Source organism: Labrus mixtus, chromosome 16 (assembly GCF_963584025.1).
Source record: "Labrus mixtus chromosome 16, fLabMix1.1, whole genome shotgun sequence".
Taxonomy (NCBI): Eukaryota; Metazoa; Chordata; class Actinopteri; order Labriformes; family Labridae; genus Labrus; species Labrus mixtus.
This window is the reverse complement of record NC_083627.1, coordinates 9,044,055-9,055,587: the sequence shown is the minus strand read 5'-3', so window position 1 is coordinate 9,055,587 and position 11,533 is coordinate 9,044,055.

Genomic DNA, 11,533 nt, shown 5'->3' with positions numbered 1-11,533 from the left:
TTCCCCCCCTGCTGGCCATTACTAAGAATGCAGGTTTAAGGGTCTTCTTTGTTGCTTCTCTTTTGAAAACGTCAACCACTTTCACACAGGGCGGGCCCGGTTCTGCGAGGGTGCAAAAGAATGCATTGCACCCTCATTTTAAATTTCTGCCCTCGTCCAATGAATGGATGCAAAAAAAAAAAGAAAGATTTTTATAATGGGTGTAATCAGGGTTTTCAAATCAGTGTCATGGTTAACAGTGACTCATATTATCACATCCATGATCTGATGGTCATGACAAGTGCACGTGACCTCTCCGTTCACCAGTGACAACATGCGGGACCATTAACACCTACACTACTTTTCACTGAAGCTGTACCCCCTTTAATCTTAGATTGCTCCCTAAATCATTCACAGGGCCCGACCCAGTGTGTGGCTTGAGTTCCTGTAAGGGTTAACTGTACACCATTGCATGGGCCTACAAAGCGCTGTGGGTCTTGAGCACATGACTCTGTTACCCCCTTGGTTGAGGATTAATGAATTCTGTTACTAAATTTAGCAAAACAGCGAAGACATTTAAGTCGTGTTTTAGTACACTGAATTGTTTTTGATTGACTAATCGACAAGAGATGCTCACATTTGGTTTAACAATGTTCATGTAAAGAATGATGTATAAAGATAAGAAGAAGAAGCTGAGACAGACTTGGCTTTGTGTTCATGGTGTGTGTTGCTATTGTGCTGTTTGGAGTCCTCCTCATCAGACTCATGGGGAGAAAACAGCAGAAAAACGGCGCATGGATGAAATGTATTGATTTTTCTGGCACCGCCCTGCTTAGATTAAGAAATGCCAATACGAGGATTCCACCCCGACTCTCTGGTTCATGTCGAGTTCACTTGTCATTTTCTATAATTCTGATAAAATCAAGATGCTTAGCTGGTGATGTAGTTAGCCATGCTGGGCCGCCCTGGGGCTTTCTGATTGAATTAGACGTCTGTGTTCCGCCATTTGGTACCAGTCTGAAGTATTCCCAACACTTAATGGGGGCAGAAGTTATTTACTGTTTTCAGAGACGGGATTAAAAAGAAAGACAATGCAGCTGTTCATAAATTTAGCAATTAGGTGTCTGTCAGCCTTCTTACAGCTAATGTAAGTGTTTACATTTTCCTAACAAGCCTGGCTGCCTGTGTGTGTACTCTGTGCACACATACATCCGCAGATTTCAGATGGGATTTAGAGTCTTAAGCAATTGCATTCCTGTTTACTTACATTGCTGCTCCAACCATTACTGTTTTGGTCTGTTGTTGTTTGTCTGATACACTGATGTCAGGGGAAATGGCTTTTTGATCCTCTGTGTGTCCTGCACATCTGGCAGACTTTTCATTAAGGTTACTTATCTCTCTCAACCAGTACTGGGAATATGTCACTTAAAGGTGCATTGTGGTCATTTTCAAAGAAAACTTTCAAAAAGGAATTTTAAATACTCAATGGTGAGCAAAAATGTTCTTTTCTATTGAACTTAATCATATTATCTACCTACTTAAATAGTTTTAAATAGACAGCGTGGGTCCATTAGTGTGAGACCGCACTGAAAATCTCTGATATTTTACATAAACATGTTAATAATATGAGAGCATTGGAAGTATTAACACCAGAAGGGATGTCGTGAAAAATATAAAAGAAATGTTTTAAGGCAGGCTTGGTAATTTTCTCCAGATTCACTTTTTAAGATTTTGGTTGAAATTGTCTTTAGGTCCTGACAGACGTTAATAACTCATGTTCTCTGAAATAAGGAACAAAGAAAATCTGTCATCTGTAGCAGTTTGTAAGTCTGTAAAAACTTTGACCAATGTCTGCCACGAGGTACCAATCTGATGAACCAATCAGGCGCCTCCCTGTCTCCCTGCTCGCTCTCTACCCCTTTGCCTGCTCTAGCTCTCACTCAAAGCACGTCAACGATGACGGAGTTCATACTGTGAGTTTACTTACCGCTGAATGAGACACGAGACGACGTAGTTTCTACACAATGCAAGCGATGAGCTGAGGTCCGCGCCTGGACCAATGACGCACGAGCATGTAAGTGAGAGGCGTGACTTTTGAGGGCACACAGAGGGGAGAGGGTGGGTGCAGACCGACCCTACCTTTTAAGATACTGCACTATTTGTAGGTCAGCAATCAGTAAGCAAATAAGTTTAAATAAAAATAAAAATAAACTCTTGTAAAAAAGATTTAAATGTCTTTAAGCTGTATCTTTTCTTCACTGAAGCATCGTTTCAACGTCCTTTTTAGATGACAAAATGATGATCAGGTGGATATAATGCACTTGACAGGTTCATTAATCTCTATTCACTGATTCTGCATAAAAATATAAAACCAGGCTAACCATGTCCTAACTCAATCATTGTACCTAATGCAAAGACTTGGGATTGTTTTCAGTCTTATCTCATGCTCACTAAGGGAGTAAATTAGCCTCATTATCTGAAATGTGGAAATCTTTCATGCAGCTATCTGCAGAAAACTGAATTAGCTGAAATTAAAACCATGAACTGGGAAGTTCCCAGGCAAACGATGAATATTACAAGTGCTTCATTTGAAGCACAAGCAAGTTACTTGATCATATTGTCCTTGCATTACACCATGGGGTTCTATATGTGTGTGTGTGAGTGTGTGCAGATGTGTGTGTGTCCATGTTTGTGATGGCCATCAATAGAAAGAGAGTGGAGGGAGAGATTAGGCAACTTTGTGCGTTAATCCCTGTGAAATCACGGGCCCCGGGGTGAGGTGGGGAGATAGGCGAGTGCCTCTCTGATCAGACGGGCTGTGGCTCACCATGTGAAGCCGCGTGAATGCCCGGTAATCCCTCCCAGAGCCACAGAGAAGCCCGGCTGACTGATGGGCAGCAAACACCGAGCTGCTGCCTCTGAAACTCTTCATCGCGGCGGGGGAAGGGGGAGACTGGGGGGCGGGTTAAGGAGGTGAGGGCCGAGGTGATGTTTAGTGGGGAGAGCTGAGGAGAAAGTTGATTCCACTGTCAGATAAGCAGCGCGTTCACAGCGGTGAGTCTTTGGTCAAAGGATTGAGGATAAAGTATAATTAGATTTAAAAAGAGGTAAGGATTGGTTTCACTTCTTGAGTTATCATTAACTCTGTTTTTAATGTGTCCACTAGTTGCACTGACAGAAATAACCATGCGACAAAGAAGCCTTGATATCTGTTTTTTAAACTACACTAGCGTCACAAGATGCCCCCCAAATGATGGTTATCACCCAAAGAAACGTAATATTCTTCAGACTGAATGTGATATAGGGCTTTTTTTGTAGTATCATATCACTGTTAGACTGTTTGATAAGAGATGGTTGGTCGTCTCTCAACCGGAAGGTTGGGGGTTCGATCCCCAGTTCCTGCAGCTACATGTACGATGTGTCCGTACACATCCCCCAAAAATGCTCCTGCTGCTTCGTCGGCGGCGTATGAATGGGATTAGTTTATACTGATGGTCACTTTACACAGCGGCCTCTACCATCAGTGTGTGAATGTGTAGGTGTGACCTGCGGTGTAAAAGCGCTTTGAGTAGTCGGAAGACCAGAAAAGAAATATACAAGCTCAAGTCCATTTACCATTTGACAAAATAAAAGATTCTACATACTTAAAAAAAAAAAAAAAACCTCTGCAGAGTGAAAACAACAAAATTGTCTAATACTGATAAAATCTTTATACTACAGTAATTACCCTGGTACAATATAGAGAATAAAAACACACACACACACTTCTGTACATGCATGGTGTGACACACACACAAACACCCACAGGTTTGATTGGAAATGAAAAAGATTCGTCAGTCAGTGTTTTCCAAGAGACGGAAAAGTAAACAATGGAGGCAGTCACATTAAGACACTTAGACAGAAGTGTAATTACTGCTCCTCCATCGACCCAAATCTCCAGCAGGGGACCCATCTCTGAGGGTGCTCAGGCTGTTAGCGCCAAATGAGCTCACTTTATTGCCTTCTAGTTTGTAATGGGTCTCTCTTCCATACCTCTGGCCAGCGGTGTTCGTCTCTAACCAATCACAATCAGCGCTCACAGTCAATGTTTATTAGCTTTTGTCTTGTACAGAGCAGACAATAATGCACGATTGACTTGCGGTGCCTCGTCATGACAGTGGGAGGCTGTAGGTTATAACTTATAACTGCATAGTTCAGTCTCCAGCTGTGCAGCTAAGAGGTGGAGGAAGTTTATTACATCTGTCGATCCAAACAGTTGTTTGTTGTTGCTTTGTAGCTGTTTCATTTTCTGGTCAAACGTCTAAAAACTGCAGGTCATCAATGTTTAAGACAGTAAAAAGGAGTTTACTCTGAGAGTTAAAAATTAAAGTATGTCCCACACTGAAGTGATTTCAATAAAGAAAGTTCACTTCACAGATTTAGATGAAGTAGTTCATGTTCATAGTTCATGATTTTCCCAAGAGGGAGAAGATAGAAGAAGATATTTTTATTAATCCCCGAGGTGAAATTATTTTTTTTCACTCTGTTGTTAGGACATGCTGCACACACAGGCTGAAATACACAGGAATACCCAAACATGATCTTTTGGACATGCACTACTGGAGAGATGCCAGAGTGAGGGGCTTCACATGAAAAAAGTCGAGGGTTTGGTGTCTTGCTCAAGGGCACCTTGGCAGTGCCCAGGAAGTGAGCTGGCACCTCTTCAGCTACCAGACCAATTTACAAACTTGTTCCGCAGCGGGGCTAAAACCCTCTGTCTGTACAGATTGAGCTTCTGCCACCCGTATATTTTAAATCAAGTTCATGGTCCCAAAAAGTGAACTAGTTCACTTACTTATTTTTTGTTCCTGCTGCAACATTTAAGCTGGCAAGCAAGTGGTGGCGCTTGATGACATACAACAGCGCGCAATGCAAGCGAGCTACAACATCTGCTCGATTCCATTATTTCCTGTTAGAGTATCCTAAAAGCCTGCGAGCGACAGAGCGTAAAGCAACTCAGTCGTCAGTACATGCTTGTGTCACCTTTAGCAGAAAAAAGATGAGTGACAGCGCCGAGACACATGGTTACCTACTGTACTGTAAACAACATTTTGGAGCTTTGGGGACCGACCGGCTGACCAAACTGACTTCCTGACGAGTTTGTGGTGTAAACAGGCAGCTGTTTCAGGTTTAGTCAAACTAGATATATATATATATTTTTAATAGAGAGCTGCAGAGTCCAAAAAGCAAGAAGAAGTTGATTGTTGACCGAGGATGTGTGGTACAAACATACATTGATTTCACGTTGAACATGCTGTCTAGTAATCAAGTAAGAGTGCTTCCGACTATGTAGGAATTCCATACAGTACTGCATTTTATATATTTATGAAGACACAATGATGCATCACCAACACCAAGACTGTATTTACAGCATGTTGCATCAGTCCATTTCTGCCTAGTGTACATGCTGCAAGTACTAAAACCCTCCAGATCAGATGTGTGCATCAAATCATGTCTCACAATATCTACCATGAGCCGACATTGTGTTCGTCAGGATTCTTGTTCTGACGCTATGAAAACAGTTTATGTTTGAAAAAGAGGTTTACAAAACCACCTTTCAACCCCCGAGAGCTTCAGCGTGCTTCGGTCAGTCAACGTTTACGCCACTTGACAATGATGAAGTCGATGAGGGGAAACAGCTGTCAATAACAGATCCAGCGAAAGCATTGAGTGTGTGTTTTATTATTGTTGAAATGCAGTATTGTCTCTGAGCGCTGTGCTGAGCGAGAAGGAAGGGGACACCGAGAGCCGGTCTCAGGGGTCAGGAGGTCACGGGGAGCGGGTGACCTACAGGAGCACAGCCGACTTCCTGTGTTGTTATCAGAAGCAGACTTAACCAAACACCGACACACAATCAGTGGAAAGAGCTCACAGAGCAGTGTGCTGACACTCTGAACCACTTCGCTACAAACTGTTTCATAAAATCACGAGAGTGTTGCTGAAGACGACGCATGCTCCACGTGATCGAACTATTTGGAGGTATTAGTCAGACTCAAGCTAACAGGGAAGTTTGATGATGTGAACATAGTCAACACCCAATAGGAGCCCTCTCTCTCCAGCACGAGCAAGGAGGGACTCATGGGATGGCTTACGTCACTGTGTCCTATCTGAATGTGATTCCATAATTAGATGCCGATCTCAATCCTGACAATGATATAGCCTCATGGAGAAATGGTGAACTTTTCAGGGCTTCTAATGTAGCCAGCAGTTAGCTACAAAGGACTGCCAACCAAGACTTCCTTTGCCGTGCATTAGCCTTCTTTTTGCCTTTGTTTACAGTTTGACTTTGAATTTGAAATAAACACAAGACACTTGTGCTCTAATGACATGATCAGTGCTCATTGATGACCCCCCCCCCCCCCCCCCCGATACCCTGGCTATTAATGGCCACCGCAACCAAAGCAGCATTTCCACCTTCAACAGACCCAGGTTCCATTTATGCGAGGTAGCCAGCTTGTGACAATGCCCCTCATTGGATCAGGCTGATGACTATTGCAGCTTGAGAAGTGAGCGGGTAGCTGGCATGAAAAACAACATCTAAGACGTTTAGTCTCTCTTGCATGCGGTTGTCTTTTTAAATACAACAATTAAAGCGAAATCATCATTAGATGGGATTGCATGAAAGTTACTTGGGTTCCATCCTTTTCCGATTTACACACAAACTGTTTTCCCGTACACGGCCAATGTGCATGAAACAAAAAAGCGGGTGATGCTACCGAGACTACAAAGAGAGGCAAGAACGCCGCAGATACAAAAACTGAAAGTTCAAAGCTCATACCAGCAAACACATGAACGAGCACTGCCTCACATGCGGTGCAGGGTGAGTCGACAAGAGAGAGTTTGGAGACAGCTGTAGTGTAGCCAGAGCATCACTGTTCCTTTCACACTTTAAACAATGAAGAGGTCACAGATTATGTAACGTATGTGCTGCTAAGTGTCAACAGAGGGTACTGTTACCTCCAGGGTGTTCTTTGGATTAGACAACACTCTAGTGAGATCATGTCCCTCTTTAGTTCTGGTTTTTGCCCTTTTTCATGATTGCAAAGGTTTTCTGAAAGTTGAAGTCATTCTGTATTTTCAGGAAACTTAGTCACAGTTAGTTGTGAAGCCTCCCATACACACCCGACTTGAACCGCACATTCTCACTGTCCTCATACCTCAATGTCAAACTACTTCCTGATTGTGTGTATCCTTCCCGTTCTCTTTCCCTGATGGGAACACTGACTTTTCTTACTCTGTATGCAGATGCATAGTTTTTAAAAATGTGTTCATTTCACAAACATTCTGCAGACTTTTCTTTGTCGAACTGAGGATATGTTTAGTTCTGCGGCAACAGATGCTGTATATATTTCATGAAAAACAAAATACAGGTAGGGGAGGGATGCATCTTTTTCATCCTTTTGGGTTTGTTTGGTTTGTGATTTTTTTTTTTTTTTTTTAGTATAAAGCATCCCGGTGTTTTTGAGCCTTTTCAGACTCACTGCCTTGTTCTGGCTGCAGCTTTGTTCAGTCAGCCTCCATAGGAGGAGACGCTCTTTGAACGGTGGAGCCAGACCAGAATAAAACAACACTTTAGAAAACATTTTTTTCTTTCTTGTTCACTTTTTCGTTGACAGTTTTAGGGGTTAATATTGCACAGCTGCTCTTAACAAGCACTCCACCTATGGCAGATGAGTTCTTAATTTTTTGTTGTTGACAAGTTTTGATTTTGTTGCTGCATAAAGGAGTGACTGCTTGTAGTGACAATATGAATCAATGTTTTAATCCAACCTGATAGGAACAGGCTGTTAATCCTCCTGCCTGCTCACACCTCTGCATTCGCTCTACATGAATGGAAAATAAACATTTTAAAACCCCTCAAATCTGCAAAAAAAATATCCCCTGGCAATACATTTGTTATAAGATAAACTATTTCTGTAAAGCAAAGGTATCTAAATCCATAAATTCTCGCTTACTGTTTGAATAGGAAGATTTTATACTAATGATGCGGTGGGAAATTAATCCTAATCTTCAATTTCACTCTGCGTATCATGTTGCTACACAAAGGCATGATACACAACCCAAGTGGAAAATATATTTCTTTCTGCCATGCAGCTTCAATTAAATTACCAATAGGCTAAGTGCAAGTGTAACTAAATATAGCTGTTTGAACGTTGTTTGACCCACAGAGGAATTGTGAGCACCAAATTCAGCTGGGCTCATAAATATAAAATGAAATAAAAGGATTCTAGTGGAGAAGAAATGGAATTTCAAGTGTACCTGAAAGCTGCAGATTTTGGTAAGTTATCCACTTTCAGCTCATTTTGCAGCTCAGTTACAGACGGAGTGAAAATAGCAGCCGCTGCATGTGTGTCGTCCTCGAAGCTGTCAGGCTTTACCCGGCCTTATTAAATGATCAGCTACGCTGTGTATTGTCACAGCCTGGTGAGTTTTGGCAGCAGCGACCATGAGCTGCGGAGCACTGATGCCAAAAAGCGGCTTATCTTGATGGATGGGTTCATTATCACCTTCTAATTACAGGTGGATTTTCAGGTGTATTCATTACCTGCGCTGACCGGGGTTGTTTGGTTGTGTGTGTGTGTGTGTGTGTTAAGAGAGTACAGGGGTTACTGTTACACCGGCTGAACTGTAGGGGGTCAGCTGGTGTGTGTTAGGGGGAGGGAGGGGGGGGGGGTCCTGGGGTTCCTGTTTCAGCTCTGCTGTAGACTCGCTGCAATATTCATGAGCTCCGTGGGGATCGGTGTGCCGTGCAGCGCTCAGGCCGCCTCTCACTCTCAAACTGCCGTCTTTACCCCGTCATACACCATCACAGGAGTGAGTGTGCATCCGGCTCTGAGCATACTGATCAGCTGTGACTGCTCTATATCAAAACTATACTCACTATATGAGGCCCAAACTGTCTCTAAACGTTTTACATACAGCTTTCATTAGCCTTTTTTACACATGAACTTCTGAAAATTGGGCTTTTATTTTAGGGCAGATAGATAGAGATATGACAGTGGATAGAGTCAGAACTAGGGAGAGAGAGAGTGGTGAATGACATGTGGGACAGGAGCGACAGGTCGAATTCAGACCTGGGCCGCTAGTCTGCATGCGCACACCACCACTAACCAGCGCCCCAAGTTTAAGATCATTTTAAGCAAAACATGTTTAAAGATCATCAGGCTGAAACGGCACAGAAATGGCTATAGTAACTCATTTCACTTGTCCTCTTCAACAGCTTACACGATGCGTATTTTGATAAAGTAAACATATCGTTCAGACCACTGGTTGTGTCATTTAGCAATAAAAATCAGTGCGAGCTGAGAGCTTACTTTTTGGAGACTAATTTCCATCAGGCTTTTGCTCGTGCAAATAAACCCAGTTAGTGTATTTTTTTTTTTTTTTAAACTGATGAACAAGTTAAAGCTTCATCAGCTTCAAATATGGCGTTGTGGCTGTCACCATCCTCATTTTTTGGTGCCAGAAAATACTATATTTAAACTGAAGGTTGGATATGAGGAGGAGGGAGGGGTTAGCAATTCATGCTAACATGTGAAGTAGCTTAGAAAGCAAAGTGCAATGAATGTAACTATGGTAATAATTAGGAGATTTATCTTTAACAAGCGAACAAAAACTGCCTTAAACAACCTGTGAGTTGCAGGTAAAAAGTGAAAGTGGTAGCCACACCCCAAAACAATAAACTTTAACTAAAAACTAAGAGAGATTTTGTAAATACAGAACAAAAAGTTGTGCATATTTTATGTTTAGTTTTTTTTCATTCTTTGATAAAGTGTCTTTTAAATCAAACTCTCATGCGGACTCGAATTACTGTTATACCATCAGTCAGCTGAAAAAATAATGTACCAAACTTTTAACCTGTATTCAAAAGGTAAGAAGATTAAATCCTGTATTACTTCGTGATAGTTAGCGTTATGACAACATGATGTCATAATAATGAAGTGCAGTCTGTGTTGGAGGTTTCATGTTAACAGAGCAGCTGTTGACTTTATTATATCATTGATGTAATCTGTGATTAATGCCTCTTACTGTAAGTGAATTATTTGATTGTGAATCAGCCTGTATTGCAAACAAACAAAAAGAGGAACTGATATAATGGACAGGACTGTATGTGACTTTCAGTTCATGGAGTTTAAACTCCAAAATAATGAGTCATTAGAAACTCCTGCTGTTGCAACACCAGCGTGCAGCACAAACAGCACGATGAGCCAGGAGGTTTCACAACACTATCATCGCTTTGTCCTGCTACATCAGCGAAGGGAGCTGCCAAGTTTCACACTTGAGATATTACAGCTGAATGCAAACCTTCATACAAAAGCTTGATTATCTATACTTTACTATGGCAGGAGTGTTCCCAGTCTTTTTCTGGCCTTTTTGCCGTTATTAGATAGGACAGCTGAAGCGAGACAGGAAATGTCAGGAGGAGAGAGAGTGGGGGATGACATGCAGAAAAGGGCCGAGGTCCGACTCGAACCCACAGCCGCAGCGACGGGGGCTATAGCCTCTGTACATGGGGAACGCAACCCAACCGCTAGGCCATTGGCGCTCCATTAAAGGCGTGTTTAAAGCGATGAAATCCTTCTAATGGCAGTTATCGCCTGTAGCTCTGAAGAGGTAGGTTAGGTGTCTGAATTTTCAAATAATGAAAATACAACAGTGAATATGTTTGTGGATGTAACAGGATGTTAATATAACCATTCAACCTTTATTTAACTCTCAAGCAATCATTTAGGGCATTCCCTGATTCTCAAGGATGCCGAGAGGGCACCAAAAGAAGAGATGCGCACAGAGAGAAAAAATGACAATAAGATATAATATGAAGAAGACGTGTACTTCATTTTCTGTCGACATTTGAAAAAGACCAAAAAACATAAAGCCCACAAATGCTTTTAAAAAGTTCAATGAACAAACTCAAATCAGTGCATTTCATTTGTTTTCATGTCTATAATTGATTTTCTAACAACTTGGAACGGAATAAAGCGACCCTTTACGTTACAGTTCAAGCTTTAGGAGGAGAAACTGTCGTCTTTATCTGATCGTAGCAGAGGAAGAGCAGCAACTCCCATGCTGTGCGAGGTTGAATGACTTCCTTTATTTGTCTGATTATTTAAATGTTACACTGTAACAGCTGTTTCTGATAAAAAATAAAAAATAATTTATATATATATATATATATATATATATAAACTTTAATAATCCCAGAAGGGAAATTCAGGTTTTAATTTAGTTTTTGAGGGACACACACAGGCCTGAAATACACACATGTACATACTGGACCTTTGGACATACATTAATGGTGAGATGTCAGAGACACAGTGAGCGCACCAGGGCTGTTCGGGGTTCTTGCCTTTGCCCAAGGGCAGTGAAGTGGACTGACATCTCTCCAGCAACCATTCCATACTTTGGAAGACTTGAACCGGCGACCCTGCAGTTCCCAACCCAAGTCCCAACAGACTGAGCTCCTGCTGCTGCATTTACCCTGAAAGATTTCTTTGCCTTCTTTACAGTCTGTGTC